This window comes from Amblyomma maculatum, chromosome 3 (genome assembly GCF_055883805.1).
Source record: "Amblyomma maculatum isolate TAMU_Amacu chromosome 3, ASM5588380v1, whole genome shotgun sequence".
NCBI lineage: Eukaryota > Metazoa > Arthropoda > Arachnida > Ixodida > Ixodidae > Amblyomma > Amblyomma maculatum.
This window is the reverse complement of record NC_139346.1, coordinates 47,978,140-47,993,966: the sequence shown is the minus strand read 5'-3', so window position 1 is coordinate 47,993,966 and position 15,827 is coordinate 47,978,140. Positions and strand designations below refer to the sequence as shown.

Here is a 15,827-nt window from a genome sequence, read left to right as displayed (position 1 = left end):
TACACAATCCACATAGCAGTGTTGATCTAACGCGGAGGCAGTTATACAGTTTCGGCTCCCATGTAGCAGCAATGCAGGTTCGCAGGGTAGAAACAACCGTGGCATTACAATTGTTAAATGTCTGATGTTTTTTTTTTTTGCACGGCCGAATAGCGAATAGTCAATCTGCGTGAATCTAATTTGGCTTTTTGGAATGCGATATGACATAAATACTCGAGGCAATCGTAAGCAACGTCTCAAAGAAGAAATTAAGTATTCAGGTTTGCAGTGGGGCAAATATTGCTCGAAACATGGTCCTCATGTTTTCAGAATTGATTTTTGTTCTGCCCTTTATCTTGAATTTTGTTTCTTGTTCTGTTTTTTTTTTCCTTTTGTGAGTTTATTTCTTTTTTGGCATTTATCTTCGTTATGTTTCTTATTAAGCTTGAGGGGGGGGGGGGGGGGGTCCAATAGCCGAAAAGTTGGGATTATTGACAATTTTAATATTTTGTGGCTTTGACCAGTGAACTTATCAATTAACTCTGTTGCACGCATATATCCAAAAAGGCGAATATCTTCGCCAGCCGACAGCCTAAATGCTGTCGCGTTTTAAATACAGTGTTGGAGGCAAGCCCAGAATTTTCTGTTTTTAGAGATTAGAGAGGGAGTCAGCATAAATGTCCTCTGAGGACGAACTGCTTGCTCTGAAAGACATGCGAGCAGCGACCTATGATCTACATCATCCGCAGCAGCCAAAAGCCACGCGTCGCGCGAGGAGAACGCATCTCAGTTGTCAGCACGCGCTCATTGTCGCGACTACACCGTGCGATGATCTTTCGAGTACGCGTTGTCTGCGCGTGGTCCGAGAGAGATGGGTGCGCCATGGACATGCGTCAAGCAATGCATACGAAGATTGCGGTGCATTGACTCATTAAGAACAAGCAGCTTACTTTACCGCATTCGGAAAGCAACGTCGTGCGATGCTTGTAGCCAAAAGGGCTTTGGGAATTTTTTTTTTACCTGCGCGGCAATGCGCGCATCCATGAAAGAATAATGATGAGCCTCTGTGTGTTCATTGAGCTGGCGGGCTTGAAGTTCCGGTCACTCTTCGCCAGGCAGTGTGCGCGTCATATGAACGCTAAGTGTGCTACTTCGAACGCATGGATCCGGGCCCCCATCCTCTGTCTACCGCATTCTGAGTTCTCGCCAATATGTAAACAGAACCTATTGTTAATATGTTGCAAACAATTGCAGTAGCCGCTCACGCGCCATCATTTGTGAGCAGTGTTTCTTAATAACGCACAAAGATTCCCCTGTGATTTCCTATTATCGCTCTCCTCCGTCCTTCTTGCTATCATCTCCCGATTCGTTTTCCTTCCCTCCAGCCACAGCTGCTTAGCCTAAAATACTAAAAAGCAGTCGCCGCTGCCTGAAACATTTTTTTTGCATTTTTGATCATCATTTTATTAAACATTAGCACTGCCATCACCTTTGAGTCATGGAGAGTGAAGACGTACTGGGGTACCATGGCCTTAAATTACCAGATGTGGGAGGGTGCACGGCAGTGTCCTGGATTATGGGGCTTAATGTCCAAACTTGCTCTTGCCTACTGTAACTTTGCATCGTTCGCCTGATATTACCCATGTAACCCCTACATATACCTGTATTTTATCTGATGCAATATTTCTTTGCGACATGTGACATTATGTATTGTTATAGTCAGGTGACATTAGGCATTCATCTTTTGTTGCTTTAATTATTGCATACGTTGCACACGTTTTTGTTTGATTTGTAAGGTTTTAGTTTATATTTTCTTCCCTTCATTGGTAATATTACGAATGTGTAAGCGATAAATAACTTTCTTCACGTTTATTGTAAGGTTCCTTTTTCTGATGTCTCTAACTTTTACGAATGGGTGCCTGCGACTCATGTACCTTTATAATGGACCCTTCACTAGCCGCTGGCAATGGGTCCAAACAGCGTCTGCCTATTTTTCTGTAGCGCATCAAAGCGACTCAGGCTCTGAGAGATCCGGTAGTGAAGGGCTCCAGAAATTTCGACCACCTGGGGTTGTGTAACTTTCACTGACGATTTCTATCCACAACCGCACTATCACATTCATGGCCACCGACATTCGCAGCAACTCACTCCGACTCGGATGACCACTCACACTTACATCCATTCACTCGCACTCCTATTCATCGCCTTTTGTAATCGCAGCCGCTCTCTCGCACTGACACACACGTCCACTCATAATCGCAACCACTCCTTCGCATGCAAACTCAGGTCCACTCACACTCGCAAGAACTCATTCGTACTCACTCTCATTCCAAAGGCAGCCGCGGCCAGTCACTCGAACACACACTAATCACCATTCGCAATCGCATCTACTCCTTCGCACTGACACTCTTGTCCACCTACACTCGAAACCTCTCGGTGGCACTGGCAATAACTTCCACTACTCACTTGCACACACACTCACGTCCAATCACATTCGCATCCGCTCACATCGCACTCATGCCCACAGACTTTGAGCAAGTCACTCGCGCTCAAATTGATCGCCATTTTCAATCGCACCCACTCTCTCGCACTCATACTCACACTCACTCCCGCAAGCATCATTCAATCGCACTCACATCCACTCACACTCACTACCAATCACTCCTACTCAAACTCATTGTTTCTCCCGCTCGGATCCTTTCCCTCAGGCATCTCGCTCACGTCTAGTCACACTCACTCGCACTCACACTAACCCCCACTTCCGGTCGCATCAATTCACTCGCACACACTACCATGTCCGCGTCTACACGCAACCATTCACTAGCACTCACATTCACGTCCACTGACACTCGCAACCACTCATTGACATTAAAGAGCGCGCCCATCCTCACTCGTGACTGCTTACTCGCACACACACTGACATCCACTGACACTCGCAATCCATCCCTCCCACTCACAGTCACACTCGCAACAGCTCAGTCGCACTCACGCGTACTGTTAGTCTCAGACAGTCCTTCGCACTGAAACTGCTTGCCATTCGCTTTAGTAGCCACTCACTCCCGATTGCATTTATGTTGTCCTACACTTGCAACCACTCCCACTCGCTACCACTCATTAGCACTCGCAACCAATTACTCGCACTTTACGTCATGCGCATTGAGACCTGCGCAAAGCCGCTCACACTTATAGCCACTCATAATCGCATCTAGTCAGTCGCACTCCCACTCATGTCCACATACACCTGCAAGCGTTCGCCTGAGCTCACAGTCGAAACCAATCAATCGCACTGACATTCACTCGTGTGAGTGTAAATGTGAGTGAGGCGAGATCAGTGCGCTCATAAGTGCAATCATGGGCGAGTGTGCCCACCTGTAATAACGATATCAAATTTATTTTAGATACTAGCATGCCAATAAATGCACCTTTCTTACATTTCGAAAAGGTTCCGACATAGCTGAAAAAGTTCAGTTTGATGCCAAAAACTGCACCTCGAGAATTTGATTACCTTAGCAATTTACTGAACATTTGCAGGTTGTATCGGCTAACAACAACGCATTTTCTGTTTACCCTGCTATATCAGTCGTGTCCTAATAGGCTCCTTTAGTTTCTCTATTATTCCTAAATTACGTTAACGATATTTCAACTTTACCACCGTTTATTCTCCGCTGAATGCGTCATTTACTGGATATCATGAAAGCGATGTACATTCACATTAAGTAACGGGAGCACGCACGGGACCTCGCGTAGAGGTTTTCAGAATATTCAAGGAACGTCAACTTTTCTGCGTGAGGACAGCACGTTGCCTTGCGGGGATCGGCGTCACCCCTCCTCATGCTTCGGCAGTGACGGTGACTCACCCTGCAGAAAAGGTACTGGTCATCTCCAGAATGTTCTACCACGCAGACAGACGCACCGTGCCCTATTTGCTGTGGAAGCGTCAACGTGCAAGCCATGGAGTCAGCCAGTGTTTTAGCTAGTTAGCCAGTGTTGCAGTTCTACTACTCGGCTCCCGGGGCCAACCCGCTGTTCAGCAAGCCTGCGAGATCGCTGAGGGAGCAGCGCTTATCTACAGAACGACCACATCGTGACTCTCTAGATGTGGTTTGCGACAGAGCCAGGCGAACAATTTGGTGCTTATTTGCTCTGACTTTCTCGAGTATTCATTAGTGTTCTAAAGGATCTGTTGTAAGGGAACGCCTCCTTAGATGCATGCTTTGCATTACCTCTTGTCAGTGTATTTTAAGTGTTAGTGGGAATTTCTCTATATCGCCGGAACTCTTCAGTGGCACATGAAGCCAAACTGGTGGGGAAGTGTTCACCACCTTAAGATCATCATTCTCCGTCCCCCACGTCTCCGCCCTTTACGACGCAAATGTTCTGCGATTACTTGGGACAGCTTTCGCTTATGTCCTGATAGTATATCATCCGATTCATTGTCACTTCTTAGTCGAAAGTCTGCAAACTGGGAGGCGAGAAATAAGGCGCATATGAAAAATATGGTTCAATTAAGTACTTTTTGCTTTGAAGTTGCTGCGCACCTGTATAGTAAACAAAAGCGGCCTTTTTCAAGAGTTTCTACGTTTCGTTAGGTTATTTGCAGCTTTTCGAGTTAGATCATGCACGATTGGCGCGGTTGTGATAATCTCATGACGCACTGAAGATTAACGTAAAACTAAAACTGGAATTGAATAATGTGGTCTACCATGCATAAAAAACTTTACAGCTGTTCTTAAGGGCACTCGAACACGATGATTGCTGCCAAAATGCTTACTGCAGGCTCAATCACAGGCTCCAAACAGTGCCTACGTATCAGTGAGCGCAGCCTGCACCGTGGCCCAGTATAAACAGAAAAAAAAATAAAACGAGGAAGAGAGTAGTTTACCGAGCGATGGGCCCTTGAAAGAAAAACATCATAACAGCGCTTATACTTCACTTGTTTCTCGATCTTTTGCGCTCCTTCTTTCTCTGCGTATAAACCAGCTGAGCCCGCAGTCATCGCAATGCTTCCCTAAATGTTTAAATACAAAGATAGTTAACATTCAGTTAGCAGCAAAATAGTTTCCTCGCTGCTGCACTTGCCGGTTTTGAAGCTTCGTCGCACTTTTTTCAGTGAAGGATTGTGTTACAGCTCCCTGTTCAACAAAACGTACGTCCGCGGTCGCACAGCGTGACCGAAGAAATGGCGCTGGTAAATTTGCCAGAGCTGTGAACTTCCACATGTTAAAATAATTACAGTGCACAATATACTGCGCATAGGCATCCAAAATATTAGTTGCAAGTCGTAAGAGCAGGAAACAAACTTCAATGGTCAAGAAGTTGTGATTGTTAGAGCGGCAGCATTGGCCTGCTTACTTCGAAACACGAAGTCCTAACCTTACTATTGCGTCTGTGGCATAACATGCAAAAATATTTCCAAGGCTTTTAAAGAAGACGAAGAAGCCGTTATTTGCGGCTGTGCCTAAATTTGCTCTTTGCTGGAAACAGCGAATCGGCCGTTGGCGACGTCTTCCGACCTCCGATGATATTGAAGACTCCTACAAAGTTGTTCTTTCATCGACTGCCTAGTGGTAATGTCGTCCTTAAAACAGTTTTTCTGCTTGCTGACCTTAAGGGTCGCCCGTACCGAGCTCCGAACTTCCGATAAGCACTCTCACAGACTTTGGATCTCTGGGAAAGGTTGTGTATTTGTCAATACCAAATGAGCCACGTGCGGATATTTACCTGCGAGAGTGGTTCATCCAAGAAAAGCTTCTTAACAAAGCAGAGTTTTCTGTCAAATACCATAGGCACATGGTGTTAGATCCGGACACAAAGAAGGTCAAGGTTGAGCTCCTTTGGCTTCCCCAATATATGGAGCACCTGAGGATTGTGGAAGCTCTAGAGCCTTACGGCTCTAATAGGAGACCTTTAATTTAGGGAGGCCTAAATTGTGTCTTCGATGCAGCCGGGCTGAACATGTACGGCGCCAGTGCCGCACGCCCCATTGCACTTAGTGCCAGCGCTTTGGGCGTACTGTGGAGAACTGGCTTGAGTTATGCTGACAGGCTGCGTCAAGGTCAGTGGTCAAGAGTAGATGACGTGGCATCAGAACACATCATGGATGTGTAAGAGGTTGTCGATGTGAATGGTGAGCTAAGTTGTGAAGATCAGTTTAATGGGTCCAGAAGTCTTCTGCACCCCATATCAATGCAGAATAATCTGCGGCCACCGGCCATCTAGCTGCGTCTCTACAACCAAACCCACCGGTCTCGGGCCTGCCTGTGGGTATCACTCAGAGTGCTGTGCTTGCTGTCAGGAACTACCTGTCATCAAAGGACAACGCTTGGATATGCCTCCTGTGGAGTCAATGTAGACGATACTGCTAGTGAATGCTCGTAAATTCTCCTTGAGTTTTGGATGGTAACTATAAGCCCTGTGTGGCCTCGACCTCTGGTGTGTCAGCTTGTCTGTCGGCTGTCAATGTGGCTGCAAGCGATGGGCTCCACTCCGGGTTAATGGGCCGAGGCCATGGTTCTCTCAGAGTACATGAAAAACACCGCACTATTGATGTATGTGGATGCTGCTGACCAGAATGCGCACTTTGTGGAGGTCACGGGAAGGGTGACTTTAAAGAGGAGGGCGATGTCTGCCCGAAAGGCCGCCGATTTGAAGGCCGGCCTAACTATTCCAGGGTATGGCATTTGATAGGACTTGTAGCGAAAATGGCGAGCGTCGCAGCATATCAAGTCGCTACCTTATGTTAATGGTATGCGTAATCGTTGGAGGCAACAGCAGTTAAGGCATCTTTTAAAAAAATGCAGCGTGTTAGTAGCAATCATCCAGGAAACAAAGTTTTTCTCCGATGAAGAGACAGAAGCTGCTCTCGAGCCATTTTTCCCAGAATATAACATTATTGTTACCTAGGGGAGAGGCTTATCCGGAGTGCGTATGCTATTCCTGGGCAATACGCTAGAGATGAAAGCCATGTCTTAGTGCATAGATGAGGACTGGCGGCTTATATGCTGTGAACTCACGATTTCAAGTGTGCATTGGCGAATTATTTGTTTATACTTCCCGTAAAGTAGCAAAATACAAGGCTTTTCTTTCTGTCATTAGTAAACCATTTGTGCAAAGATTGAAAAATTATATGTTTGGCGTAGGTGTATTGTGTTCGTAGGGTTGAGGACTGATCAGTGTTATGTAACAGATATGACCCTAGTGCTGCATTACTTAATGGTTTGGCTTGTGAATATATTCTTGTGGATGTTGGAGAGGAAAAAGAAGTATTCATTTCACTCATTTCAGTTTTCTTTCAATGTCCACCTTGACTAAATTTACTTTTCTGTACACATTAGCACGTGTGTTTTGTTACTGGATGCGGCTCAACTTCCTCAGTGACCACAGTAAGGTGCCTCTTCAGATAGGGAGGTACAGTCGGCACATACGTCACCATCGATGGGAGCTGTGGAAGGTTAATAACAGTCTGCTCTCAGATAAAATCTTTCATCGTGCTGTACCTGCTTGTTTGTCAGTTTTTCAAAAGTGGGGCTAGTTTAAACAGGAGACCAAAAACTAGGTAATTGCAGTCTCAGAAAGAATCGCGTTCCGGAAGAGACACCACCCTCGTGAGCTTGTGCACATCTGAGATACATGAGGTAGAGAGCGTTAACCCTAGTGCCTATCTCGAGGAAATTCTAAACGTAAAAGCACAGCTTTAATATTTTGCGACGGAAAGGTACAAGCGGACCTTGATAAGGTATGTCCTGGATATTTCTTGACGAGCAACCTTCTGGTCGGGACCTGAATGACGAAACAGAGAATGCCCCTGCGAAGGAACTACTGGCAATTCAGCATGATAATTTCATATACTGTGATGCTCCTGGTATCTCTTGCTTTCTATGCCTTTTATCGGAAGCTGTTTGGCAGTTGTAAAAATCCAAATCGGGGCTCCAATTACGATTGGTTACTCGAAAACTTTTCTCGACTAGATGATGGGAAGTTTGCTTTAGTGGAGAGATCCGTCACTTAGGACAAAATTAAAGCAACCATTTTTGGCCTTCACAGCAAATTCATAACACAGCAGCAAGGTTCGTCTTGGGGAAGTACGGGCGAAGGGATATTTGTACAGCAATGAAAGAAAAATTGCAGCGGGAATCACTCGCTTCCGGTAGAAGAAAGTTGAGGCTAAAATGGCTGCACTTAATAATTCACGGAAAAAGGGGGATTGATTTTGAAAGTTATTTAAAACAGCCGTTTGACATTTCTAAACGACATGGCCACTCTCTCAAAATTAGAGAGTACCGTACCAGGACGAACCACTTTGCAAATTCATTTTTTGTTAAAACAGTGCAACAGGCTTTCCGAAATGCAAGTGTCTTCTGCGAGTGAAGATGTATTTTTTGCCAATCTGTAACCCCCCTGCTATAACTCCTTCGGGCAATGCGGGGTAATTGTTGAATAAAGAATAAGCAATAAAGAAATCTCCTAGCCCAGATGGTATTACATGCGAAATCTCTGAAACACTTTCGCCCTGCCTAGCGCCAGTTTTTATGGAAGTTTTTCATGCATCTTTTTATGTTGGTTTCCTGCCTGCCTTTCTATTCCAGGCACAGAATAATGATTCCCAAAAGCAAACATAATAACGGGTTGAAAAAGGTTGAAGGATGTTGTCCAATTTCTATCTTTAATATTTTTTATGAAATTTTTGCCACGGTTCTTTGTTACCGTCCGCAGTTGGCTTACCATTCCAAGAATTTTTGCGCCACGCTATACAAAGACACACAAGAAAGCAGGAACCACGTACACAGAACAAGCGCGCGATATGATGCACGGGAAGAATCCCCAAACTGGCGGCCATACCTAGATGCATGTGTGTACCCCCCTTAATTTTGATGTTTTTATGGTGCTGAAGTGTCGGGTTAGGGATATGGCGGTGCTAACTTGAGGTAGGAAAAAGTTACTAAGTTGTTTTTATATTTTTTCACGCAATATTTCCCATTCAATAAGCAAAAAAAAAGAACATTCTCTGCATGGTAGAGTTGTTAGTGTAAAAGGCTACAGACCAAGAGGTTGCGCGTTCGAAGCCCGGTAGAGCTGTCGTTTTTTCTGCAAGTAATTTTATTTTTTGTCCCTTTTTATCCTTTTTGTGTACTTGAGGTGCTTCGTTTCTTTTATTTGTTGCTTTTTATCCCTGGCCTTTTTTCACCGGGCGACCAGTTCCACCACCGCGGATCGTGGCAGTAAGCTGCGTCCTAGTACGCTCAGTGTCTAGCGTTATACTGGGCCCATAATCAGGTATGGCGCTGGGGCACTGGGACCCAGCGGCTTTAGTTTTTGCAATGGGGACTGCACTTAAAGATCACCAGGTTGTGAAAATTTCTGCAGACATCCACTACGGCAGCCCTCATACCCCGAGTCGAATTGGGACGTTAAACTTCATAAACTAAACACATCGCATAAGCCTTAATATTGTCACGGTATTGGCGACTAGGGCTGCACTGTGAAAACAAAAACACCTTTTTGGGCATTTGTCTGATTCAAAACACCCTTACACCCTGAGTCTGGGGTGTTCGTGCCATTGGAAATCACCTCTTGCATGCCAAAGGGGTGCTTTGGTTGGAGAATATGCCTTAGGGTGTTACGGGCAAGCAATATCACCTAACATGCTGGGGGTATATGGCTGCGTAACTTCGTAGCCTTTTATACACAAGCGGCGCTGCTAATATAACCCACCTAAATAAAGCACCAAAAGTAACGCTAAAATTAAAATTACACACGAGTGCTTTCCAAAAATGAAACAGAAACTGAAACAAAATTTCACCGCCAGGAGGCCGCCGGTAGCTACGAACGCTCTTTTCAAATTTCACAATATAGCCGTTAGCATTGTGGGGTGCGTTTCGACCACGTTTCGGCGAATGCTGAATGTGCTTCTTCGATTGTGTACCCTCGTGAAATGTGTTGCATTTCCCATGCATATGTGTTACAGAAGTGTGTACGCTTGTGAAGTGCCTTCTACATGTGGTGTTTAACGCAAACGGGCATTTATCGTGTCGGCAAGTGTCCGGGCTTCTTTTTGCTTTGCTCAGGCCGAAGGACTGCTGCACCGCTTTATGCTTGAGATGTTCGAAAGAAGAAGGCATGGACGATTTTTTTTTTCTGCTTGACTAAGAGGTATATGCGCCGACTACATTGCACTCGCGCTGAATCGCACTGGTTGGTTCGGTGCCGGTGATACGAAGGCGGACAGCGTACTTTGCGGCTGACGCAATCGTCTGTAAAGGTAAGCCTATTCTCACGCATATTGCGCTTTGTGGGAACAGTGTCCTACCGGATTGGTGCATTCTGTGTCTTTTTGTGCCGGAACGCTCCAGAATGTGCTGAAATGAAAACGTGAGACACGCGCTTGTTTTCACCTGGCTGCCAAAATGACATCGCACATGTGGTAGATGTCGCGGCGAGTTGCGCAGATTTCGCGCAAGAACATGTCTCAACTTTCTTGAGCAGAAATAATGTATGTGCTACGTTTCCTTGCATTTTGTACGCGCAGGAGGTTCACGAAACGATTTTCGTTTCTTGACAGTTTGATACTTGCGCTCAGTTCGCAACGACTCGGTTTTGTTGTACCGTTTCCGTTCGTGCGGCAAGGTCATGTTGGCGTATTACCTTAATTCTCCTAGCACTCTCGACTCCCCCCTCCCCCCTCCTCCCTTATCTCTTACACTTCGCGCTCGCTCTCCTGAAACCTCTTTCATGTTTCGTCATCTTCTTTCACTCGGAGCGCTGCGACCCCCCCCCTTTTTTTTTATTTACTCGGAGCATAGGCGCGCACCGTCCTGCTGCTCGGGGAGCGTCCTCCCGCAGCCCTTCTGTTTAAACTTTTTGTTCGAGGAGGCTGTGTTCGTTCTCGGCGGCCGTTCAGCATCGAAGTACGCTGGAATCCAGACGCGGGGAAGTTAACATAGGCTGATGATAGCGGCATATAGTTTACGCAGTTTGGACTAAACTATTATGCAACCAGGCTATTATGCAACCAGGCTTTCGCCTTCTCAGGAGTCGTGAGTGGTTTCCACGTAAAAGTGATAGTAAGCGTAGCTTAATACATCCGAGGGCCGTTATATTTAAATTCGGGCATGTAGTTGGATCCCACTAATTACACCTTGCCTAGAGCTGCTTCATTTTAGTGAGCATGCAGTATTATTTCTTTGGTATGGCATAATTAAAGGTGCAGCACTCCGGCCAGCCTGGTTGCATAATAGTTTATTCCAAACTGCGTAAACTATATGCCGCTATCATCAGCCTATGTTAACTTCCCCGCGTCTGGATTTGCCTTTTTTAATCACAATGGGAGCATTTTTCATTTTACGGGAACCATATTTTGCGGTTGCATGGAGTGTGAATTTGCATTTTTATTATGCTGCTTTTGTTATGGCGTTTACTTTCGCTCTCGAAGAATCATTTAGGTACGTATTTTATTTTCAGCAAGACTTCTATTAAGGCACTTGTACACGTGCTAAGTCAGCTGATGTGATTCAAACCATCCAGTTTTCATTATTTTTGTGGTCACATTTCAACATAACTGTTTGAACGCATTACTTGATTTTTGTAGTGTCTTTAGACTAGAATAAATGGATATTCGATACTGATACCTCAGCATTCAAGTAGAGGTCGACAGCTTGAATGCTGTGGCCAAATATTGTACCGGATGTTGCTATTACAGAGCTTGATTCTGACCAGATGTTCACTTTTTTTTGCCTTTTGCTTAAATGTACATATGAAGCGGTTATCATAGCCTTAGTCGCATATGTTTACCTTCTTTGCTCATCACAGTGCGCATATTGCAAGCAAATTTGTGACTTACTGTTATTATAAAATTTGTAATGTATGTGTTGAAAGCAGCTTAGTGATTTAAAGGGCCCAGAAAACAATTTGACTTTCATATGCTAACGATGCATGTCTGTAGATTGTCTCTAAGAATTGAAGCCTACTTTTTAAAGCTGAGCGGGGACCCTTAGTTTAGAGATATATTACATATTTTATTGCCATTCAGCCATGTGCCAAGTTGAGGGAAGGAGGATCATAATTTTTCCTTTGTTATTTTTTATATTAGACTTTCCTTAATATTGCTTGCAGTTTGGCCATGAGTGACAAAATACTGATGGTTTTTGTAGTTTTCTAACCTTAGTAAATATTTGTATTTGCTGTTTGCTAATGCCAGTTTTTTTTTTTCAGATATGTACAAAGGCATCAATTGCCTTAGCTTTTGTACAATGATTTTTAATATTCTGTTACTTGAAACATTGAGTAAAATGAATTCTTTATGGCTACCATTCACACAAACTTGCAGTTCTTACGTGACGTCTACATTCTGATCAAGAAGGACGGCAAAGAGGCAGTTGAAATTGGCCTTAACAAGACACTTGTCTTGATTTTGAAGGACACCATTCGTGCAAGAAAAAAGGACATTGCGGGTGCTCGAAGTATGTTCTGAGGGAATGCGTGAAAGGAGAAAGGAGCGTAAGTATTAAGCTGTTTCCTTCTGTTAGCTGCATGTGCTATCTAATTGGCAGTTTTTCGCTAAATGCCTACATTTTTGCCATTTTGCATTGCCTTATAGATATACTAAAAACATGGCTGAGCATCAGAAAGAATAATAAAACCATAACTAGCCTGTGCATCTCTTCATATGTAAAAATTTTCGCATTAGCTAAATTTAAATTACCTATTGTTCTTCTCCATTGTAATGGTGCAGCCTTTTCGAATCTGTTCAACTAGTAGCAGAGAATTAGGTGATACCTGATTCAAATCTTCACAAGCTTTGCTAATTTTTGCTGTCAGATGTTTGGCTTTCAGTTTGCGTGCCTCTACATGTTTTCAATTTTGTTTATTTGCCTTCCTAAATTAGACAATAAATTATCGCCTCAAAACTCGGCTGTCTCTTTTTACCTGCAAGGAGGTACACCATTGTTGTGTTGCTTCTTTCTATTGTAGATGTACAGACAGTATGCATTCTGCAACTCTTGGCAAACATTGGGAACCAGCCGGGAGCTCTGGATGTTGTTTGTATCATTTGTAAGTTTTATCTTTGTCATTTGAATATTCAGGAAGCCTACTTGAAACCGACATTATTAGCGAATTTTCTTTGTTTCTAAAATGGTTTACAGTCTAACTTGTTATATGTATTAGTGATTCATAATTCAAATAGAAATACTACACAAGTTTTCATCACAACTGTGAATTCTTTGCTCTGAAAGGATTATTTGCACTGTAAGTACAATCAAAAGCACTTTTAAGAGACTCCTGCCATCACATGCTTACCACGTCGTATTGCATACAAGAGTCACCTGATGAAGCACTGGTAATGTCAAGATTGGTGCAGTGTGCCATTTGACTAAGCACTCTGCTGCAGTGGACCAGCAGTGCTTTATCAAAGGGCTCTTGCAAACAGCTTGGTAGGGTTTAGCATTTTTGCATTTCAAGTTAGTCAACATATTTTTAGTATTCGAACCTTTAGTATTTCAAAGTGCTCAGACTGCCTGCCGCTATAACGATTACAACTTCTTGAACACTTGAGCTTCCTGCCGCCTCTTGAGGCTCACCACTGATGTTCTGGATGTCTATGCATACAATGTGCTATGCGTGGAAAATGTTTTAACATGCCATGCTTCAGTGTTGACATTTTTTAGAGCTTCTGCTGTTTGGTTGTTTGGTAATGCTCTGCTGTTGCACATGTAATTGTCGCTCAACTCAAAGCTCCAGTGTACACTTTCAATGAATAATGTGTGATGAAGTTTCAGAACTGCCACATAGAGCAGCGAGGACACTTTGTCCTTGTTACTAAACCTTAAATGTAAACACTTCAGGAAGCATTGCGATGACCTAGGGCTTGGCTGGTTCATACTTAGCACAAGAAGGCGTGCAAAAGTTCAGAAATGCATTATGTGTTATGTATTACATGCACTTTGTTTTTTTTTTTTTGTAGTGCCCCATCACTGTTTATGCTCTTTCCACGTTTTTTTTTTTTTTTGTTTGGTTCTGCAGTATTTACTTGGCCAGTGCAGGGTATGCTGTAGGCCTTGTGTGAAGCCTTCAATTGAGGCAGCTGTTAATATTTTATTAGTAAACACCGTGTTCCAGTGCTGTTTATTGTTTATTTACATTTTTAACTATCATAATAAGCATTCCAGTTCATGTGAAATGAAAAGTTCGTGGGGCAGCATAGAAGTTCTGTAACCCAGGTGCTTTTGATTTGTGTAGCCATTTTTGTTTGATAAAATAGCTTGCATAATTTAAAATTACCATGCAACAGCATGCTGCATGAATAAAAATGGGTTGACCTTATGTGCTCTCATTTATGACTTGATCAGACTGCTGGCTTTGTGCCTCCTGAACCAACCGACTCCTAAAAGGCCGGACTCCGCGGACTCCTTTTCCAAGCCACTGACCCTGAGTAGTCGAGCACCAGGCCGGGCTATGGCTTGTACCCATTTGAGAAAACCGGTGGGTGTCCGGCCGGCAGTGGGAGTCGAACCCACCACCTCCCGTTGTCGAGGCGGGTTAATGGTTAATTGTGAGATAACCACCAGTGGTTTCCGTTAGGGCCCTTTTCTAGCAAACTGCTGTACACTAAAGGGGCATTGGCGTATTCTAAATATAGAGTAGAAAATATGTTGAATTTGCTTTTTGCCAGGTGCAGTGCATATTTATACAGCTGCTCTGCTATGCACTTCTTTCACAATTTTATCAAGGAACAGGAAGAAAAGCCTGCCACGCCGTGCGTCGGATATACTGGGAGCAGCATCAAAGAAGCTGAAGAGCATTTTCCCTTCATTCAGCAGCGGAAGCTTCTTCGAGTCATTGACTCTACTTAGGGTATTGTTCCAATAATGGGTCTATTTTGGCTGTTCAATCTGACATTTGACAAGGGGTCCGACAATTTGTGCTGCTTTATAGAGCACCTCTTTTTGGGCGTCTGCGTGTCGAAGCCAAGATGCGCTGCACGACGCTTTATTTTATCGCTTAAGGCTGAATTTTATGCAAGCGCACGCGTTGACACTGACAAAGCATAGGATTAATATTGTGTACTGCGATTATTGTTGCATACGACTAAAAGTTTTGTTGTTGTTTTTTAAGAAATGTCACCATGCTGCTGTGTTTATTGTTCGGTTCTCTTTTTGAAAAAAAATTGCATACTTTGTTGTCTGCATTTGTTGGGACTGTTTTGCTTCTTTGATTGTTTTAGGTATTTACGTACATACCATGTATATTTTTGCCCGTCTGCTAGGCTCTCGGTGGAGAGTGGCAGTATTGTTAAATAAATGAGGTTCCATAGCGCGCATCAATGAAGAAACAGAACACAAGCGCCCCCCTGCCCCCCCTTCTCCACCAGCACCCGAGCACCCACTAGCCCGAACCCTGACCCTTCTATGCCGAATAAAAGACTTCCAGTTTCCTTCTGTGTGACATTTTTTTGTAACATGCTTTGTAAATTTGAAAAAACAATCATACTGGCATGGGCCATTCGAGATGTCAAAATAATGGCATGCAGCATCTCTTTACATGCTCATTTGGCATTATAGGTGGTTAAAAGGAATACCATTAAGCTTGATTGCAAATGTGCACATAGGAAAAGCATTAAGGAACGTGTAGTGGCAAAAGTAATTCCTAGTTAGGGAATGCAATATATGGACGTTATCCGCACTGATTTTTATCAAGGGGTGTAAGGGTGCAATGCCACTGCTTCCACCCTGCAATAGGGTGTAAAGGTGATGAAAACACCCCAGTGCATTGGCCCCATAGAAGGGTGTTATGGCCAACAGAAGGACCATCTTTGAGGGTGTACTGGCACACTGAAGCCACTTTTTTTCAAGGGT

The 15,827-nt window shown here is 43.9% G+C and overlaps 1 protein-coding gene across 1 annotated transcript in view; it reads right to left on the bottom strand.

Moving 5' to 3' along the window:
* The window catches only part of LOC146194711 (uncharacterized), a 166,978-nt gene that overhangs the window by 95,322 nt on the left and 55,829 nt on the right, over positions 1–15,827 (bottom strand). The gene's annotated exons all lie outside the window — the stretch shown is intronic.